General features: G+C 37.8%; 1 pseudogene; it reads right to left on the reverse strand.

Moving 5' to 3' along the window:
• LOC122332279 overlaps window positions 1–20,586 on the reverse strand; it is a 39,934-nt pseudogene continuing 19,348 nt past the window's right edge.

The raw sequence follows: 20,586 nt of genomic DNA on the forward strand, positions 1-20,586 counted from the left end.
ATTACCTGTTAATTAACTCTTAATTAGTTTGCTTTTGCTGAGACTGTGAATTATTTGATGAATACAAAGCTCAAAAGATTCAATTTTATTTTAATTTATTTCATTCACTTTAATGCTGAGTATATTAATTTAAAATCGATTTTATTTTGATTTATTTACTTATTTTATTACGTTTAATATATCCTTGCTGAGTATATAAATTTCTTTCAAAAAAAAAAAATTTTAAACTGCATTTTTAAGCTCAGAATCTCCTTTTAAAACAACAAAAAAAAAAAGGTCTCCAAAAGCTCAGGCCAGGACAAACCAGCGACTCCAAACTCCAGCACGTGAGGCGTCCAGCCGTTACGCACACGATCCGAAAGCAGAGGAGCATCTGATCCGTGGCAGAATATAAGAAAGGTCGCACACAACATCACTGAGATGAAGCCACGCTTTCACACAAGCAGCCAAAGACAGGGAGGCCCTGGCGCGTGCACACGGCGCTCTAGCTTATTGACTGGCTCTGAGGGGAGCGGATCAGGTCCGCCGCGGCTCCAGTCTGTGGGACAGCTGGGACAGGGTGCGCTGGTTGTCGATCACACCGATGTGACGCACGTAGCCCCGCGCGTCCTGGTGGCTTTTACCGGTCACCTGCGGGGCTTCTTGATCTGAGCGACGAAAACAGAGAGGAACCGAATCAGACGAACTCAAGCGCGAGAGTGACGTCAAGTTTATGTGGGGGGTCTTACTGAATGGCTGGCTCCGGCAGTATCTCATGATTCTCACCGTGTTTGCAATCATTCTCTGAAAAACAAAACACAAGGAATATTGAGCGAGGCCCGTTTTAAACGGGGGAAGGCGAAATGAACCCTGTGCAAACGTACCATTTTCTCGAAGTTCACCAGTCTGTCAGTGAACGTCTTGTTACCCTCGTGTGTGAAAGTCATGTCTGAAAGGGCAGAAATGGACATGACCAGCGTTCAAGCAGCGATCAGATCTGCATCTTGTTTGCGGTCTCACGCCATAAGCGCACCTTTTAGCGAGACCAGGTTGAAGATTTTGACTTCAGGTTATTCGGGTTAATAACAACTAATAACTGCATACTGCATACTGCCTGAATTATGTGGGAATAAATATCCAAAAGTACAGAAAAGTACAAATTATATGTAATTTAATTTAGTATGAATTAAAAATTAACATACGCATTTAAATAGATGCATTATTTATTACAGATATTATTTTATTATGTCATTTATAAATATTTAATCAATAATTATTAAACATAAAGGTGACACTTTATGTTATTATTAGTTAACTTATTAGAATATTACTATATTACTAGAATATTAGCTGTTAATAAGCAGCAAATTAAAATTTATTGACAAAATAAGTTACACTGTATTTTTTATATTAAAAACATATATAATAAGACCATATAGATGTGTGGCAAATTAATTAAATCAACATGTTTTTATTAGTTACGGTAATTAAAAATACCAGCGTTTTTATGCTACTAATAAAAAACATGTATGTCAAATGTAGTTATATATATATATATATATATATATATATATATATATATATATATATATATATATATATAAAACTACATTTGACAACATAATATTCTGTATGAAAACATATATTTTAAAATATACAATACTGGAGCAATTCCTATAATTTCATCTGTGATATTTAGTTAGTTTTTCTGACTTTATTATTATTATTTAATGAAAAATGTGTCAAATGTTAATGATAAAGCAGCATTTGACCTGTCGCGTGTGACTTCACCTTTAATTAATAAAGGCATGAAGGGAATGATCGGTGGTTCTAACTTGGCCACTGTAAGTCGTCACGCTCGGTGATTTCTGGAGGATCCTGCAGTGAGAAAGACGACAGCTCTCTGAAAGCCTCTTTAACGTTAGGTGACACGTTCACTAGCGAGCTCGACTCACCATCAGGTTTTCAAACTCTCCATAAAACTTCTTGAACTTGCTGGGCAGTTTCTGTGAGAAAAACATATCAGAGAATCAGTGCCAAGCAGTCGGTCATGACGGGTCTGTTCTGTACAGGGGACCCTGGAGCACAAAGCGGCAGCAATTGTAATTACTGATTTTTCTTTTATGCCAAAAATCTGTATTTAAGCTCATGTACCATGAAGACACTGTCAATATTGTAAATACATCAAAACTTCATTTTTGACTAATATGCATTGCTAAGAATGCATTGCTTTAATTTTATATTGCACCGTCAGTTTCCAGATTTTCGAATAGTTGTATGTCGTGCGTGCGCAGCACGTGTGTGTGTGTGTGTGTGTGTGTGTGTGTGTGTGTGTGTAGTGAATACTCACCTCCCATGTCTGACCGAGTCGACAGACCGCAGGGTTTCCAAGGCCCATGATAATGGCAAAGAACGAGTTCAAATTCTTAAACTCTTTGCAGCTTAAAAAGAGCGAGAACACACATAATTCAGAGAAGAGCGTTCTAGACGCACAACTACTAAGTGGGAAACGCTTACCTGGGCTGCTTTATAACACGTTCACGTTTCAGTGATCTTTTGTCTTATTTGGATGTGCTCACTAACATACTGAAGCACACGCGGAGTACAGTTTGTAGTTTGTTATACAGTATTGCATTTAAAGCGAATATATTTTACATTTAAAGTTGCATCTCCGTAATTACAAATACATTCCAATGTAGTTATTGCTACATCCAGTAATAATAAACAATAAAGCAATAGAGTGCTAGCAAACAAATAATGTATTTTAAAGTGTCATTATAATAAAAAATAAATAAAAAACCCTAATCCTAACCATATAGTAAGTACACATGATTAATTAAGCCTTAAAATAAAAAGTGTTACCTACATTTTCGTTTACTTGCAGTTAAATGCAATTAGGCACCCAAAACATTATATTCAGTTTGCATTCACAGTAAGTATATTCTTTTAGATTGTTATTTCTATAACAAGCACACGCATGCTAAAGGGACAAGACGTGTACATATACCATTAACACTCCTCTGAGCAGAATGACTCATCACACACACACACACACACAGACACACACGTCACATGTTTACGAGCGAAGACTCACTGCGCAGCGATCTTGATGAACTTCTTGAGCAGTTGGACGCGTTTGCCGAGCGCGGGACACAAACAAACCTCGGTGACCACCCACAGCTGAACCTCATTAAAGCGCCGCAGGAACAGATCCAGATTAGCCGTGGTCTTCTTGAAGTGCTGACGGCCAAACGTGTGGTAGATCAGCTCGTGCTAAAACGCAGACACGGGAACGGAGACGGGCATTCATAAAATGACACATAAAATGCGCGCGCGTTATAATAAAGGTCCTTTGAGAACTCCCGTGAAAAAGCAAGACCGCAGCATTCTTTGAAAAGAGCACTTGAGAATATATTTAAGTGTGGTATTTTTAGACGATTAAGATGGAGTGAAACAGATGAAATCAAAACACATTGTAGGTTAAAATTTGATAATAACAGCTTGTGTTATCTTATTTGAAGTATGGTTAAAGTACTGCTGAATACACTGCTACACATTTATGGTAAACTAAAATATATAGGTTCCACTTTATCTTAGTTGGTCTTAAATACTACGTACATAAAGTATTTAAAGTTTGGACTGACATGAGGGTGCGCGTCAACAAAGACGGGATCTTCTTTTTTTAGGTGAACCGTCCCTTTAAGTGAGGGTCGTTTTAGAACCGAAGTGTCTGTACCTCGTGTACACAGTCGAAGAGCTCCCAGTCGTAGAGAGTCATCTGATGAGCCAGATCTTTGGAGCTCATGAGCTCAAACGTGGTCATGGAGCCCGCAGACGGCCCTTCCTGCTCCGGCAGCGGAGTCTGTGTGAACGAGCCGATCGATTCGTCAGTTAATCAGCCAGTCAGTAAGCTAATGTACGTTTGATCCTGCGTGTTTACAGCCCGTGTGTGTCGTAAAGGCACTCTCCGGGGGCTCTTACACACCAAAGAGTCGATCTGGTCCCTCGGGCAGACAAACAGACGGCCATTAATGGTCAGCGATGAGAAGATGGACACATCGGATGGCTTTAGAAGCTCTTTATCTGAGAAACACAAACACACATCAGTCATTCGGCTTTTAAAGATGTCAGTAATCAGACGCTTGTCAAACGCCTAATGCATGAAGTTACTTATTAAAAATAACTACGCTATTTTGCAATATTTACATGTCGACAAGCAAACAAGAAGTTAAAGGGATTAGTTTACCCAAAAATGAAAATTGGGGCATATCAGGGTATATTTATTTCTTCTCCAGATTTGGAGAAATATCACTCACAAATGGATGGTCTGCAGTGAATGGGTGCCGTCAGAACATTAAGCGGGTTGGATTATTGTGATGTTTTTATCAGACGTCCGGACTCGTTCTGACGGCACCCATTCACTGCAGAGCATCCATTTGTGAGCAAATGAGGTGATTCTAAAGTTTCAACTCACGGATACATTTTCAAAAGAAATAAATACAATGACATATTTGTGTATACTATTCATTTAGAAATTATATTTTGTTAGCTAATTTTGCACAAGCACCTGCTGTTCACGAAAGAACCAAAGAACCAAAACGTAGATATCCAACTTGCATCAGCTTTTATTGAACGTTGTTACTAAAAATCCCAAAGTGTCACAGTTTTATCTTAAATTTTTAACAAAAAGATTGCATTTAATGTGCACTTCAGATCTAAGTATATGCTTAAAATCTTAAAAACTATTGATAAAATGTAAGAATTTGTTATAATAAAAAAATGCATGCATTTATTCATAATAAATGCATGCATTTTTTTATTATAACTAAATTATCAAGGAGAAAATGCTCTTTAAATAGGCCAAACGACTTGGAAACATTTGTGTGCAGTATTAAGTCATATAAAATGTAATTTCCCACAAATTGTGGCCAGTGAAAATGCTGAGTGGCTAGTAAATATAGAAAACCACTAGCCACAGAGGCTGGTAAATGTACGTCAAGCCCTGCAAACTATAATTGCAAATATATCTGAAGCACATGACATGTACGTTTCAGCAGAAATTGCATTAATGTACATTTTAGTTTTAGCATTCTTACAATTTTAGTACACACCAGACAACAGAACTGCATATAAAATGTAAAGGCTAAAAAAATAAAGTTCAGCAAAATGCACTAAATATAATTTGAAACTACAATAGGTTTTCATTTCATTACAATTAACAATTGCCCCAAAACATACAATTTTCTTCGCACTTAAGTGTTTTTTCTGTAAAAAACCTGTGCTGCTGTGAATGCTTCAGTGTATTTAAAGCAGTGGGTCACAGTGCAGCAGACCTAACTATCAGTGAGAATGGGAAATACTACAGACACAGGGGTGAAGAAAAGAGCTCATACTGTCAGCCAGAGGTCAAAGACATAAGACAATAGAATGAATCACCCTGCAATTAATCAAACAACAACGAAAAACAGAGGAAATGGCTGTCAGTACAGCCATATGAATGTGTGTGAGTGTGTGAGCTCACCCCCGGCTGAGTTGAGGTGGATGAGCAGAAGGTCGTCTCCTGAGCTCAGTTTATCGGTACTGGCGCTGATGACCTCTCTGACAGACGCAGCGACAGGCACTCGGATCGTGGAGTAGGTATGATCACCGCCCAGTACACCTTAAACAGGACTTCAACACACACACACTTTACCATTAAACATAGCTTTTAATCACAAAACAATATTAACTTCCGTCATCGGATCACATCTATGTCTTTGTCCTAAAGTGTTGACCTCTTTTGAACCTCTTCCACTTTATTTTTTGTTGATTATTTTACTTTTGCCTCTTCTGTTCCATGACCGATATCTCTTTAATTGTTGATCCCACTCAAAATACATGAATAAAAATTATGCTTTATTAAAGCTGCTGTATGCAGGATTGGCACAGAGCAGTTCAACTAGGTATTGCATTGCATGCAAAATGCTGAAAATCTTAGCTAATCTTTTTTTTCACCCGACCCCTCCTACTCAAACCCGACACGCGCGAGCATATTGCCAGATTCCCACTCAGACCCCTTTCGTTTTCCACCTTCCATGACTGAAATAAAACACGTGCCGTTTTCTGTCGACTGGCAACCCGGGGTTCTGAAAGAGTAACAGACTGTAGCGTTGTTTTTCAGACATAAACGTATGTTAGCTCAACGTGTTTCTTAAATATCTGCATATATATTATGGTATTTATGTGCTTTAGTAGAGTCAAAATCCCACATACAGCACCTTTAAGTGTCCCTAACTCTCAGAATGATATGTGTAGAAAGTACAAATGTGTACACTTCCATTCAGAGAGTTAGGGACATACTATGTGCCAATGTGTACTTACACTGTGGTTACATACTACATACATCTATACTACATACTACATACTAGTTACTATGTAAGTATTGGGGACATATAAAAGTGGGACATGTATTATTTCATTACATGGCTGCACTCTAAATAAATGACAGACTCACTCTCGTCCGTGCTTTTGATTGGCTGTCTCTTCTGCAGTCTGTCGTTCCTGTGCTGAACTGACAGGACTTTGTGCTGAAATGAGAGAGAAGGACTATCACATGACGCTCGTTCAGCACCGAGGACATGACTACAGAAGCTTGTTTTTATTATCACCTCACCTTCTTCTGAGAGGGGCCTTCATCACAGCTGTGAATAAATGCAATGAGAGTTTATGATCGTGCAGCAAGTCAGAGGTTTCTCTAAACATCGTCAGTCTGATATAGAAACAAACTGCTGTATTGCACACCTGTGCATTATTGCATATTACTTACGAAAGGCCTATTGTACAAAATCTGCTACATGCCCTTCTTTATTTAGAAGGTGAAAGACGAAGATGAAAATTTACTGGAATTAAAGCAACTCGATTATCCATTATTTTATGTTTGAAACATGAGTATGAAACAGGATACATCGGGCTTCATTATTTATTATTCATCTCTAAGTCGTTTTGCACTGCATGAAACGTATGGCACATAAAAACTACAGAGCTCTGACAATAAAACTAACCATTTAAATATCATCTTATTAAAAGATATTATTGGGAGACATTGAGGGACAACTGATATTTATATTAGTGCAGTCAAACAATTAATTAAGATTTTTGTTTGTTTGTTTGCATAATGTACTGTGTATATTTATTATGTATAAATAAATGCAGGCTTAATTTCCAGTGATTATCATTGATTTATTTAGAATACTACTTGAAGTGTGATATATATATATATATATATATATATATATATAAGCATATTATATTTGCTCTGTATAAATGAATTTATTATATAAACATAACACATTTTTATGAAGTACATTGCAAGACAAGATAACAAATAAAACATATTTTTCCTAAAATAATTACAGAAAATTGTTGCTTCTCAATTAATCCCCATCCCACCTTATTTGAACAATACCAAATTTGGTAATATGAGCAATTCCTGTGAATTCATGTTTTCAAATTATAACTATATCATAGTATATGAGCAACAAAAGCCTGATTTCTCAGAATCGATACCCAGATTTTAAGTTTCAATAAATTGTTCTATTAATTTCCTATCAGCAGGGTTGCGAGACCCTTACTTCTGCTTGATGATCTTCTCTAGTTCGGGCAGCTGGTCTTTCAGAGCTAGAAGGAGTCTGGAGTCTTCACACACCGCCTCATAAAACTCCTGCAACAAACAACACGCACATTAAACCCCAGCAGCACCAGAGAGTTCAGCTGTGTGAACGGGTTAAGAGCAGAGCTGGTGACCTGGAGGAAGCTGAAAGAGCTGTCCTCCTCCTGCAGGTGGTCTGTGTTGATGGAGGCCCACTGTAAGACCAGACGAATCACCCGGCGCTTGTTATTGAGAGAGTAATCCATCCGCTCCTGGTCGCTGCCCTGAGACGGCTGAGCATGATAGGTGATAGCGCTAAGGACCGCAGACTTCGTTTGAATAAAGCAGTGTTCATAAAGACCTCAGTCATCACAGCTGTAAAGGATATTGGGCCATGAGAAGAGGACACAGCTGACTGTTTGGGACAAACACACAGTGCATAAGCAAAAAGTCATCTAGAGCGGGATCTACAGAGACCGGGGAAAAAGACGGGATAGTTAAATGTTGGTCACAATTTGCAATTCGCTAATTTATTTATACAGCATGCTTGTCCGATGTGCTTTTTCACAACAAGAACACGCATGCTTACACAAAGCACGGTACGAACAATAAAATGCAATTATATTGTAGCCTCATTAACCCTTTTTGTGACAATATTGGCATGCATCCTTTTAATTTGTGATCATTTTACACTGATAAGGGGCGTGACAATATTTGCAAGTTTTATACATAGAAAATATTTTGATCATTCATCAAAATATCTGAGGGACTGCAGCTATTACGCTTGCATAATCTGAGCATCCGAGAAACACTGACTCGATAGATTACTCCAAGCCCCTGAAGGACTGATCAAAGACGGTTCACACTGGTTGGGCAGCTATTACGACATCGCGTCCAGTTCCTCTCATACCAGCTCAACTCTGACATGTATATATTGGCATTATTATGTAATCAAAAGGAAAATTATTATTGCTGGTCTTCAGCGATAACGTCAAGTTACTTTAATGTACAGTATTCTCAACTGTTTTGCAACATTCACACCATTTTTACCGTTTTGACTGATTAATAGAAAATACATGGTACACAGGAACAGTGAACATAATAAGGTTATTTTTAATAGTAAATACTATACGTAATATACTATAATGCTTAACTGAATGTTCAGCATCATTAACTCCAGTCTTCTTCAGAAATCATATGATATGATTATTTTGCTGCTCAATGTTGCAAACAGTTTTTATGAATACAGAGATCAAAATAACATCATTTATTTGCAACACAGTCAATTTTTTCTTTTATGTTTTTCACCGCAACGTTCAAAGTCTCACGCATCCTTGCTGACAAAGAATTTTCTCTCAAGAAAGCAAGCATGAGAGGACAAAAGAAAAAAGGAAAGAAGGAATGACATCCACATTTTATGTTAGAAATGTTCTTTATTCCAGTCCTGGAAGATTCTAAAAATCCCAAATATTTCCATTAGCGTGTTTATTTATTGAAACCTTATGTAAACTGCTGTGATGGTCTGTTCTGCTCATATTTCAGGCTAACAATGCACACGCATAAATTCTCAATTAATTAATTCTCACAAAGCGTCAAATAGACAATACAGCTTCGCTTCTCTGCCTCGTTTCACCGTTTCCTGCACGGATGCCTCTTACTGAACGCATTGCAAAGTACCTGACTCAGTGAACTGGGAGTCGAGTTTCATCGTCTCAGAAGATGCTCCAGAATCTTCTCCGGGTCCCTGACATCACAGTATACCTGAAGAACAGGTTTGAGGTTCTAGATATACACAGCGGTTTACAGTTAAATCATATATATTACAGATGAACAGAAATGTACTTGAGAGGAGAGGAACTGGAGCCCCTGTTGCTAGTTTTCTCCAAAACTAACACATCCTCCTCATGTTCCTTCAGACGGACCGTGTTAAACTCCCACATCCTGAAACAGAATGAACAGATGTAGAAAAAGAAATGTACTATGTGACGTACTAACATCTATTCTGTTTCTGGCGTCAGTAGTTTTGGGAGCAACAGGCAACAAGCTCACTGTTACAGCACTGATGAGCTCAGATCATATAGTAGTATGATCATATATTTATGAATGATTAAATGTAGGTGTTGGTCACCTCTGTAACGCTCGCTGTAATTCAGAATCCTTACCAGTAGAGGGAGACAGCTTCTCAACCTATTTTTATCTGAATGCCTAAATTAATATAACACTTTCCTTTTAAAAAGTACACTTGAGATTTAATAACTCATTTCTGCACAGAGAAGACAGAGGCAAGTCGTCATAGTAACAACATACAGTACGCAGCCGTATTTAATCAACTGTATCTTTTTTTTTTTTTTTAAATAATAATGTTCAGTAGTTGGTGTTCAAGACTTTCACCCAAACGTCCTGTCATCATTTACCCGTCCTCGAGTAGTTGCAAAGGAAGATATTTTGAAGAATGTTTGTAATCAGGCTGCTTTGGGTCACCATCGACTCCCATAGTATTTTTTTTCCTACTATGGAAAAGTCAATGGTGACCAAAACAGCCTGATTACAAACTTTCTTCAAAACACCTTCCTTTTGGAACTTCTCATTTCTTGCGTGAAGTGTTCCTTTAAGGTTTACACAGAAACCGACTGTAAAAAAGAATAATAAATCTACTCAGTGCCATGTTAAAGATTGCATTTAAAGACCATTTCAATCGGTTGCAGTTTTCATACATGTTAACTGATATAGTGAACGCAGGTTGTTTTGTCCGGTTGCATCATGCTGTAAGTATGCAATAAATGAGTCTAGATTGGGAAATCTCACTAAATCTGCCTGCATTTGTTTAGATAGTAGGCATCCTGTTTGTGTGTGTGCCAGAGACCCCCTCGCTATCAGGCCGAGCATCCGCTTACACAGCGTTTCTGAGCTCAGCTCTCTATTGTCAGAGATTCTGCTGTGCTGCTGCTGGACAGACCGTTATATACACAAACGCAACACTATTAGACTATTAATAGTCATTACGCCAACAGCACATTAGCAAGTGCGCTAGCAACAGTACACTGTTATCTTTTGAACTCGCTCTTTGTCTATGTATATTCTGTGGACATACACTTCGCGAGTTGCATTCTGGGACGCTTTTAAACAGTATTGAAGAAGTTCACGTGTCTGCTGCACACTTGTTTTCTGCTCTTCATTTATATTAGTTTTTAAAATGAAAAATTTAGGTTTGCAAGGAAATTCTAATGTAGGTATCACGGTTCTGCATGTACTGTACATACTTCTTGTACTAGTATTAATTACAATAACTGGGTAATAACTACTAGATATTAAACAGCAACCTAAACCCATGTAGTTACCTTATATTACTTTCTTAGCTAAGTAAATATAGGTAAGTGCACATACTAGAAAACCAAGTGCATTTTTAGTAAAATATAAAAATATGAAATATTTTAGCTAGTTGCTAAGGCCACTTTTTCTAATTCATGTTTGCTTTAAATGAAAGAACATTAAAGCTAAATAATGCAATAAGTAGAAATAATAACTATGTGAGAAATACCTAATTAAAGTGACAAAAGCAATACAAAGTTACTAAAACTATTAAAAAAATTAAATGCCAAAAGTAAAAGTAAAAGCATTCAAAAACTGATATTGAAACTGGTAAAGAAAAGAAAAGAAAAGAAAAGAAACTTAAAATCTAAATATTAGATGAAAACTATTTGAAAAGTTGATTTGGCCTAGTAGCTAAAACAAAAGTTTAAATTGTGTAAACTAAAACTAAACCTAAAATTGAAATAAAATAAACTAAAGCTAAATAGAAACTAATGGTAAAACAGAAAATATAAACTAAACTAAACTAAACTAATCTTCAAACACTGGAGAGTTTAGTTTTGTCTAAAAACCATTTAAGACAGTATACATTTGTTATATATTTCAGTAAGCTCAAAAATATCCTCAAACAACAGCCAAAGTGCATTATTTGATTTAATATTCTATTTATTATCTATTGATTTTTTTTTTATAGAACATCACTGAATCAAATGAAAGTGCCTCTATAATGGATTTTTGAGAATGAGCTTAAATGACAAAGAAAACATCCTGCAAAGTTTTAAATCTAAAGTGGGAAAAGTATAAAATTATTGTCTTTTTTAAAAGAAAGCGTGCGACTAAAATCATTGAAAATGAGTCATTTTCAAAAACAAATCCCAAGCATTTTACGTTGGCGTCAACATTGCCCACTTGTTGGCCTTTCCATGTTGGTCTGAATGAAAATGTAAACTCATTCTTCACCACTAGGTGCCGCTATTGAAGCCGTGAAAATATCCGTTTCCCTAGTGACGCTGTACAGGAAGCAGCACTGTGCTCACAAACACTGCTTTATCGTCTAACACAGGCATAAAAACGAGCCCAATCGACCGATCGCTGCAGATTAGAGGGCTTTAAAGAAAATGAATCATTGAGTGAACTTTGTACAGTGTAGAGTATATGACAAGCACTTTTGTGATTTGTTGTGTTGTGAATAATGAGCGCTGACCCTGAGGATCCTGTTGAAGTCTTCTTTATCCACTCTCAGGAAGTGGCAGTTGTCTTCTCTCAGTACGATCGACGCTGCCCGAGGTGCGTCGTTCACCAGAGCCAGCTTCCCGAAGTCATCTCCTCGTGTAACGCGCAAACTACACCCTGCAACCAGACGTGACCCAGACAAACCCCCGAAGAGCACAGACACTCATGAAAACGTCTTGCAGCTGTAATTCAATTTGCACACACACTTCCTGGCACAGTCTGCATGCGCTGTAATTGGCTTGAGAGCGATTAGCGGTCCGCATTATCACACATTAAACGCTTTAATTAGTCTGTTGAATGTGGCAGCATTGTGGGAATTTCTAGCCTGACCTTTCCATAGATCACCACGTTGACGGAGCCCTTCAGGATGATGTACCATGACGTGCCCTCCTCCCTTGATTAAACACTAGGGACAAAAGAGATCGATAATGAACACCAGGCGATCTGATGAGGAGCACAGACACTCGTGAGACAAATAATAACTGCGCTGATATTCAGCGCTCATTTAGATCTGAGCGCCTTGACTTCATTTTGTGAGTGAAGTTAGAAGGTCGGGATGGTTTTGAGTCTTACACACTGTGCCTGCTTTGGCGTGGGACTCGAATATCAGAACACCAGCGAGTTCCCTCTTCACCTGAGGAGAAAAGGCAATTTTATATTTTTGTGTGTGTGTGTGTGTAACAATGCACACACATTAAAGCTGCTGTGTGTGTGTGTGTTATTTACTCAAAAATGTGTTTTCTCTAACTTCATTTAATGCGTGCAGTCGTGGACAGATGTGATAAGGCTTTAATATGCAGCAGCTCCTCATAAATGATCTCCAGGTCATCTACAGTCCTCTGGCCAGGCCTGCAGAGAGGAGCAGGGATGACTTTGAAACTTATTCTGACATTCGAAAAAGTTTTGTCCTCGTGCAGATATTAAATCTCCCAGGACGTCTCTCTTTCGGTTACAGCATGCATACAAAAGTCTAATCTGCCTTTGGAGACCTTCAGACTATCGGAATTGTGGGAAAGTTCTCAGGAAAGCGGCCAAACGGGAGGAGATAGAGATCAGATCGCTCGGAGGCACATCTCGTGATAACCCAGAGTCCTCAAGGGGGGACGTAAATGACTCGTTTTAGCAGGCTTTGAGGAAGAACGTACTGTTTACTGAGGATCATTCGCAGATGGGCGTCAGGTCCGATCTGAGAGAGGAGCAGGAGGGTGTCCTGTAGTTCCTCATCGCTCTCTTTCTTCTCTTCTTCAGTGGGCAGGGCTGCGTCCTCCGCCTCATCCTCCAGGAAACGATAAAAAAGATACTTATCTTGGAAACTCAGCTCCTGGTCCACTGCAGCCAAACACAGAACAAAAAATACACAAGACAGGATACCTTTATAAAAGGCACTAATATGTACCTATATGCACCCTACAGGATCAAATAAGGTAATAAGCTGCATGTTTTGAAAGGAAAGGGTACCTCCCCAGTGAGAACAATGTCATTATTCAGATCAGTTCAATACTGATTTAATTATGTTTAATAACCTTATATCACGTAAATCAAGTGATTATACTGTACATGTAAACTAGTCTGGGGTTGAGAAGCATTTTAATGTCTTTTTAAAGTGCATTTATTTCATAAAACATGTGAAAACAATGATAGTGTGTAATATTATTCCCATTTCTATTTGAATATAATTTTTTAAAAAATCCTGTCATGTCAAAGATGAATTTTTAGCATTAATAACTATTGACTATTAACTATTAAGTACTGGTTTTTTTGTTTTTATTGCCACATCAGCGTGTAAGGCATCTTAATGGCAAAAGTACTATAATACAAGCATTTAACATAATTCAATTTTTTAAATTAAACCTTTTCTGCTAAATTACTAAACAAGTCCCCGAGTGGGTGTCACACGATCCTCCAGAAATCATTTTAATATGCTGACCTGCTGCTCAAAAAGCATTTATTATGATGATTAACGCTGTGCTACGTAATATTTTTGTGGAAACTATTTCTAAACTAATTCTAAAGAATTACATTTATTTGATTTTTTCTCTAATCTTATCTGTGGCTTTTGCTCTCGCTGAATAAAAGTATGAATTCTTTCACTTCTGAGTGATAGTGTACGAGACACGCACGCACTCACCGTGGTTCAGGACGCCTCCTCCAGCAGCACCTGCCACATCCCTACAGCCTGAACACGAGAGTGAACACAGGAAGTGTGCTGCATCAGCCAATCAACGAGCTCCGTGCCCATGCAGCACTGCCTACAACACACACACACAGTACTGATAATCAAGTGAGCAGAGCAGTATCTAATGACTTAAAGAACATAAGAATATAACAAATCATAAGATATATTATATCTAAAAAGTCAATAAGACTACACTTACCTGTATGTTTTAAGGTGGTACTTCCTGTCTCTGATAATTTGAGGCGCTCAGGGACAGGATGGTGTTTCGTAACACTTTACCTGCCCGGAGGATCTTCTCTGACGGCACCTGAGAGACAAACAGAAGCAGACAGACCACTCTATACATCACATATAATGTATGTCCAACAGCTCCACACTGTGACTGACAGCTGTCAGACCCGTGACAGGATGGATGGAGTACCTGAGGAATGGATTTGGGGTGGAGTTTGTGGGACTTTGAATGAACGATTTCTGGAAAACAAAAGGACAGGATGAGATGGATGCAGGACCATTAGGTTTGTTCTTTTGTTAACCTTTAAACAGCACGCTGAAATATTGGCAGATAGTTTAAAAGTATATTGTTTCTGGCTGACAGAGTGAACTGTAAAAATCTTCAATAATCAATGACTGCTTTCTGTGGAATATTTAGCCGCACCGACTCCATATATATGGGAAAATGCAGAGCGAGCCATTTCATAACATCTCATTTCCTGAGGCATGACAATATCTTGAGTCACATAAAACTATATCTCTGAAGGACAGTTGGTGAAGGAGATTTCCTAACAGTAATAGTAATGAGAATAAGCTTTTCGATCATCTTTAAATGTACAATTAAAAATATATAAATATATACACATATTTAACATTACGTATGTTTATTTATTAATTTTCTTGAACCTTTATACCTATATTTTGATTAAAATATTTAATTATCGTGTTTCGCACATTCTCGTATTGAGTTCTACATTTCACTAAAATTTTGACCACATTTCTACAAATCTGATTGGTTAATCACAATGTTGCTCCAGGGTCAACAACGAACCAGGAACTCGTCTCACTCGGCAAAATCAGGTTCTGTGCGTGTTTCTTTCATGTTCAGTGCAGTTAAACAATAAAATCCCATCAATCAATGTTTTAAACCAGGTGAGGCCAATCCTGCTCCTGGCGACTGTCCTGCAAAGTTCAGCTCCTACTACGCTAATCAAACACACCAGCCTTTCTTTTTCAAGCAATCCTAAGACCTTAATTAGTTGCTTCAGGTGTGTTTGATTAGGAGCTGAACTTCACAGGACAGTCGAACGCCAGGAGCATCAAAACCCATCAGCATTAAGTCATGTGCTTCAAAATCTGAATAAACGCCATCACAAGCGGCTTGTGTAGAATTCTGCTGATGTCTCTTCTCATATTACATAATAATTCATGTCATGGTGTCATACTGCAGCGAGCAGAAGGCACGTCTGGGGCACTGCTCTCCCTCCCGAAGCTGGACCAGGGCCAATCTGCTGCATTTTTAACCGAACCGTTTACATAATTCATTGACCATCCTCACCCAACCTGTACATCTACGACAACACGCCATCATCAAACTCTGATTATTACTAGATACGCTTCATACTGCTTCAATCGGTCAGTCAGCGTGTTTGACAGTGTGACAGTTTTGCCAGCAAAAACATCATATTTAAGTTTTTAAAAAAAGTATAATAAAAATGAAATGAAATGAAATGAAAAAGGCCTCTAGATTACACGTATTTTACCAAAATAAAATCTTGATTTTTAATTATTTAATTAAGTCAAAAAGGTTTAGACTTAGAAGTTAAACTTTTAATTAATAAAGTCAGCTGGAATGGTAAAGAAAGCATTCTTGCAGGACTCCCAGAGTTCATCAAGATTCTTTGGTTACATCTTCAATGCCTCCTCGTTCATCTTACCCCAGACGTGCTAAATAATGTTCATGTCTGGTGACTGAGCTGGCCAATCCTGGAGCACCTTGACCTTCTTTGTTTTCAGGAACTTCTCTCTGTGGTTTGAAATGTAATGGGAAGAATGTCTTGATACCTCGGGCTGTTGACGTTACCATCCAGATCTCTCACACGTCCCCATACTGAATGTAAGCCAAAACCATGATTTTTCCTCCACCGAGGGTATCTTGGGTCCATGCGGGTTCCAGTAGGTCTTCTGCAGGATTTGCCACGTTTGGGATGCAGTTCGATATATGATTCATCAGAAAAATTAACCACCTTCTGCCACTTTTCCACTGTCCATCCTTCCTGCAAGCTGTGGGCCTTGGCAAATGCAACATGTTTTTTGGTTGTCTTCTGTTTAATGCTGGTCTCTGAGCACTAATTCAGCCATTGAGACCAATGCGTGAGAGAATTGGACAAACTGTTCTTGTAGATACTGGGGTTTCTGGTGACCAGTTTTATGTAGCTCTGCTGCAGTTGAAAAAGATCTAGCCCTGGACTGTCGAACCAACAAACGGTCCTCTCGACCCCATCCTCTTACATGGGTCTGTCATGAACTTCACCAGTTTCTTCAAATCTTTTCCTTATCTTGTCCACTTGACGCTAGATACAATAAAGATGTCCACCTCAGCAGGAGACTTGGTCTTCAGGCTCTTGATCAGCATTTTGGTCTGTGGTTGAATCTTTGGCATGGTGTCAGAGGTCAGGATGCGTTTTCGAATGAAGGTTGGGTGTGCTGGGGTTCTTCTTCTACACACCTGGGAATGTGTTCATTACAGTATTTGTCACAGGTGATGCGCAAATCTGTGATTGCAAGACAAAAGTCTTTTCGCATCATTCAAGGATTCAACCAAAGTCTGACATTTCTGACCTAATTAATTCAGAAATTTCTGACCATTTCTGAATGAAATAATTAAATATCAAGGCATAATAAGATTTTAATCCTTTAAAGTCTTGATTTAAAAAAGGTTTAGATATTTGTATTGGAAAATAACAAGAGGAATACTGATTAATTTTTAGTAAGCAATATTTATTTTAGTGCCTTATTTTAGTTTATGTTATTAAATTGTATCTAAATTGAATATAGACTTTTTAAGACCTTTTAAAACCCTGCAGAAACCCAGGGTATGAATTGGCCAGTTTTGAGGTTTTTGAGGCTAATTTGATATTAACTGATCTTCTGAATGTATACGAAGAGTTGAGATGTCCTTTTCTATATGCAATTAAGGCCAAATAATCAAACGTAAATACAGAAGCCTGATGAGAAACATTTATTTTAGAAGAACGTTTCAGATGACAACTCAAAACGTCTTCCCACTTCAAAAAGACCATTAACCAAAGCTCAAAAGCAAACGCATCTCAAAGTAGTTTTTGTTCCAAACAAACAGATTCTGTCTGCAATCCAGCCAAGCTGCATAATGCAGAGCTTAACACGCGCAGAACAGTCTGTGAGCAGTATTAAGAGTGAACTCATCCAAGTTCAAATCAATTTAAGCCTGTCAGCTGAGCTCTTCAGCATCTTACGGCGTGATTTACACACTTCCTTCATTACATAACGATCCTGTACAAACACACTTAAGTGAGTAAAACGACACCATTATGCAAATCACAGAGACCCTGCTGTGGATTTGTATTGATCGTCTGCCGGTTCGGACGCTCCTTCAGACAATGAAAAAAGGAAAAGGAAAAGCACTCGTGGCGGTAAAAATGACAGACGCGCTGGACGGGAAATGACCCGAGAGGTCAGAGGAACAGGAACACGTACGCAGAAATGAGAAAGAGAGGATGCCAGAGCTGCCCAGTTCCTTTTACATTTCAAAGAAACGTATTCTCGCTCCGTCGAGGAGACGGTGGGAAGGATGTAGTTATATCAGAACTGACGCAAACAGGAGAAACAACAAGAATCAAACTCCTTCTGCGTGCTAGGTGAGAGTCAAGCACTGTTTAAGATGGACTTCAAGGAACTTCTCATGAACCAGCTCGCAGAAATTACATTTCTGTGCACATTTTTGGACACCGTTTATTTGCAAAAGAGAAGCTGGAGTCGTTTCATTATTATCTTTGCCTCCTGGTGCCGGGAGTGAAGAGAGTTTGTATGAGATTTCACACAACGCTATTAAATAAGGGTTTTCAAGAAAGTCAAGGAGAGCAGTTTTGGTCACAGAAGAAACTTTTCTCAAAAAGAATCATTATTATACAGTCCAAATTTTCCGTATGTGTTTTTTTATATATATATATATATATATATATATATATATATATATATATATATATATATATCATATTATATATTCATATCCTTTCCAATCAAAATGCTTGCTATGGATGCAAAATTGCATTAAAAGGTGCATTTATTATTTCACTTGTGACATTTTCAGACTCAAGTTTTTGCATTTTCACATTCATAGAGAGCATTTTAATATGAAAGGATGACGGATGCAAAGATTTCTGACTCCGTTCGCAAGGACCTTCATTGCAAAGAGCTATCCACTATAAACTAGAAGAGCGTCCCATTATAGAGAAGTATTTATGAATGGAAAGGTTCTACGGATGCTAAAGGTTCTTCATTAAAGCATATACAACCTTTTAGATGTCACATTATTCACAAACCACTTCAAAATATAGGAAAACAGGAGAGTTTTTATCCAGCATGCACGGTCTTAACATAGCAGTGTATTACATTATATATTATATAATATTCTCTTTAATGTGTTACAAGCTCTAAATTTACAAAATAATGTTCTTTTTAGTAACTTCATGACCTCTTGAACAGTAAAAGATGTTCCCTAATATGAAGTGTTACATGTATTTTTAAGATTGTCCTTTTATTGTGTTTTCTGAAGCTCGACAGAACTTTTATGTCCCACTGAAGAATGAAAATCATGCTTTTATAATAAAGGCGAGTAAATGATGACTGACCTCAGACGGTCATGGTTTTAGACAGAGGAGTGAACATTTAGAGATGAAAGATTTCAAAGACAGAAGCTTAAAACGCACCTTGTTTAAGTGTTTGGATGACGATCCGGGTGAACTGTTGCTCAGATTCTCTTTATCAGGCATTCCTTGTAAACAAAATAAAAGAATTATATGGTGAATGTAAAAAAATACCTTTAAAGTGTACTATTGAGCAGTCAAGATGATCTTTAAGTAAGAAGATTAAATATAGTGTGTAAAGTCAGGATGCGTGTAATCTTCAGTCGTGGGTCCTAAGGGGCTGCGAGGAACAGACGCAATATTACACACACACCACAAAAGCTTTGTTCTTCAGGAGCAATATCAGCCCTGTACAGCAGAACATCCCTCTTCATATACAAAGCTTACTGAATTACACACATCAACACAGAAATCTCAGACGAAAAGCTTTAAAACGACACATTGCACACGGATAATGCACTCACCTTCTCATCATCTAAGATGTTCTGAGGAAAACGTTTCAGGATTTCTCTCCATATAATGGACTTCCATGATGCCCCAAGTTTGAACTTCCAAAAATGCAGTTCAAATGCATCTCGAAAGGGCTTTAAACGATTCCCACATTTTCTTAAAAAAAGAATTACAGTTTATGTCGTTTTTAACCTAAAAGGCTTGTCTAGTCCAGCTCGGTGTGGGTTCTGTTTTTTTTCCGGTTCATGACAGTTAGGGTACGTCAAAAAACTCCCATCTCATTTTCTCCTCCAATTTTAAAAGCCGCCTAAACCGTGTGTTTGTAAAGGGCTGTTCACTTTTTGCATGTTCACTTTGTAAACACTGGGTCAGTACAGCGATATAGGACGATTGTGAAGTTAAAAAGAAAATGAGATGGGAGTTTTTAGACCTACCCTAACTATCAAGAACCGGAAAAAAGAAGAGCTTTTGAGGTGTAAAAGTATATACATTTTTAATTTATACAAATGTAACTTTTATTTTAACCAATCCTTTAGCTAGACAAGACCATTCTTCCTCAGATAGGATCCTTTAGAGCCATTTGAAACTGCATTTTGTTTTTAAACTCAGGGCGCCATTAAGTCCATTATATGGAGAGAAATCCTGAAATATTTTGCTTAAAAAAAACTTTCTTTACAACTCAAGAAAAAATCTAGCTGTCCATCTAGCTGTACATTATTGTTTAAGAAGCTAACTACTCCTTTAAAGCATGCTAGTTTACTTTAAAGTATTTAATAACCGCAAAAAAATATCTTTTAAGAGCTGATTACAATATGCCATGTTCGATTCACGCACAAATGAAGAAGATACAGCAGAGGGGAATGAAAGACATACATACAAACACAATTCAAAACCCTGGAGTCAGTAATGATACAAAA

This window comes from Puntigrus tetrazona, unplaced genomic scaffold, assembly GCF_018831695.1.
Source record: "Puntigrus tetrazona isolate hp1 unplaced genomic scaffold, ASM1883169v1 S000000008, whole genome shotgun sequence".
Lineage (NCBI taxonomy): Eukaryota > Metazoa > Chordata > Actinopteri > Cypriniformes > Cyprinidae > Puntigrus > Puntigrus tetrazona.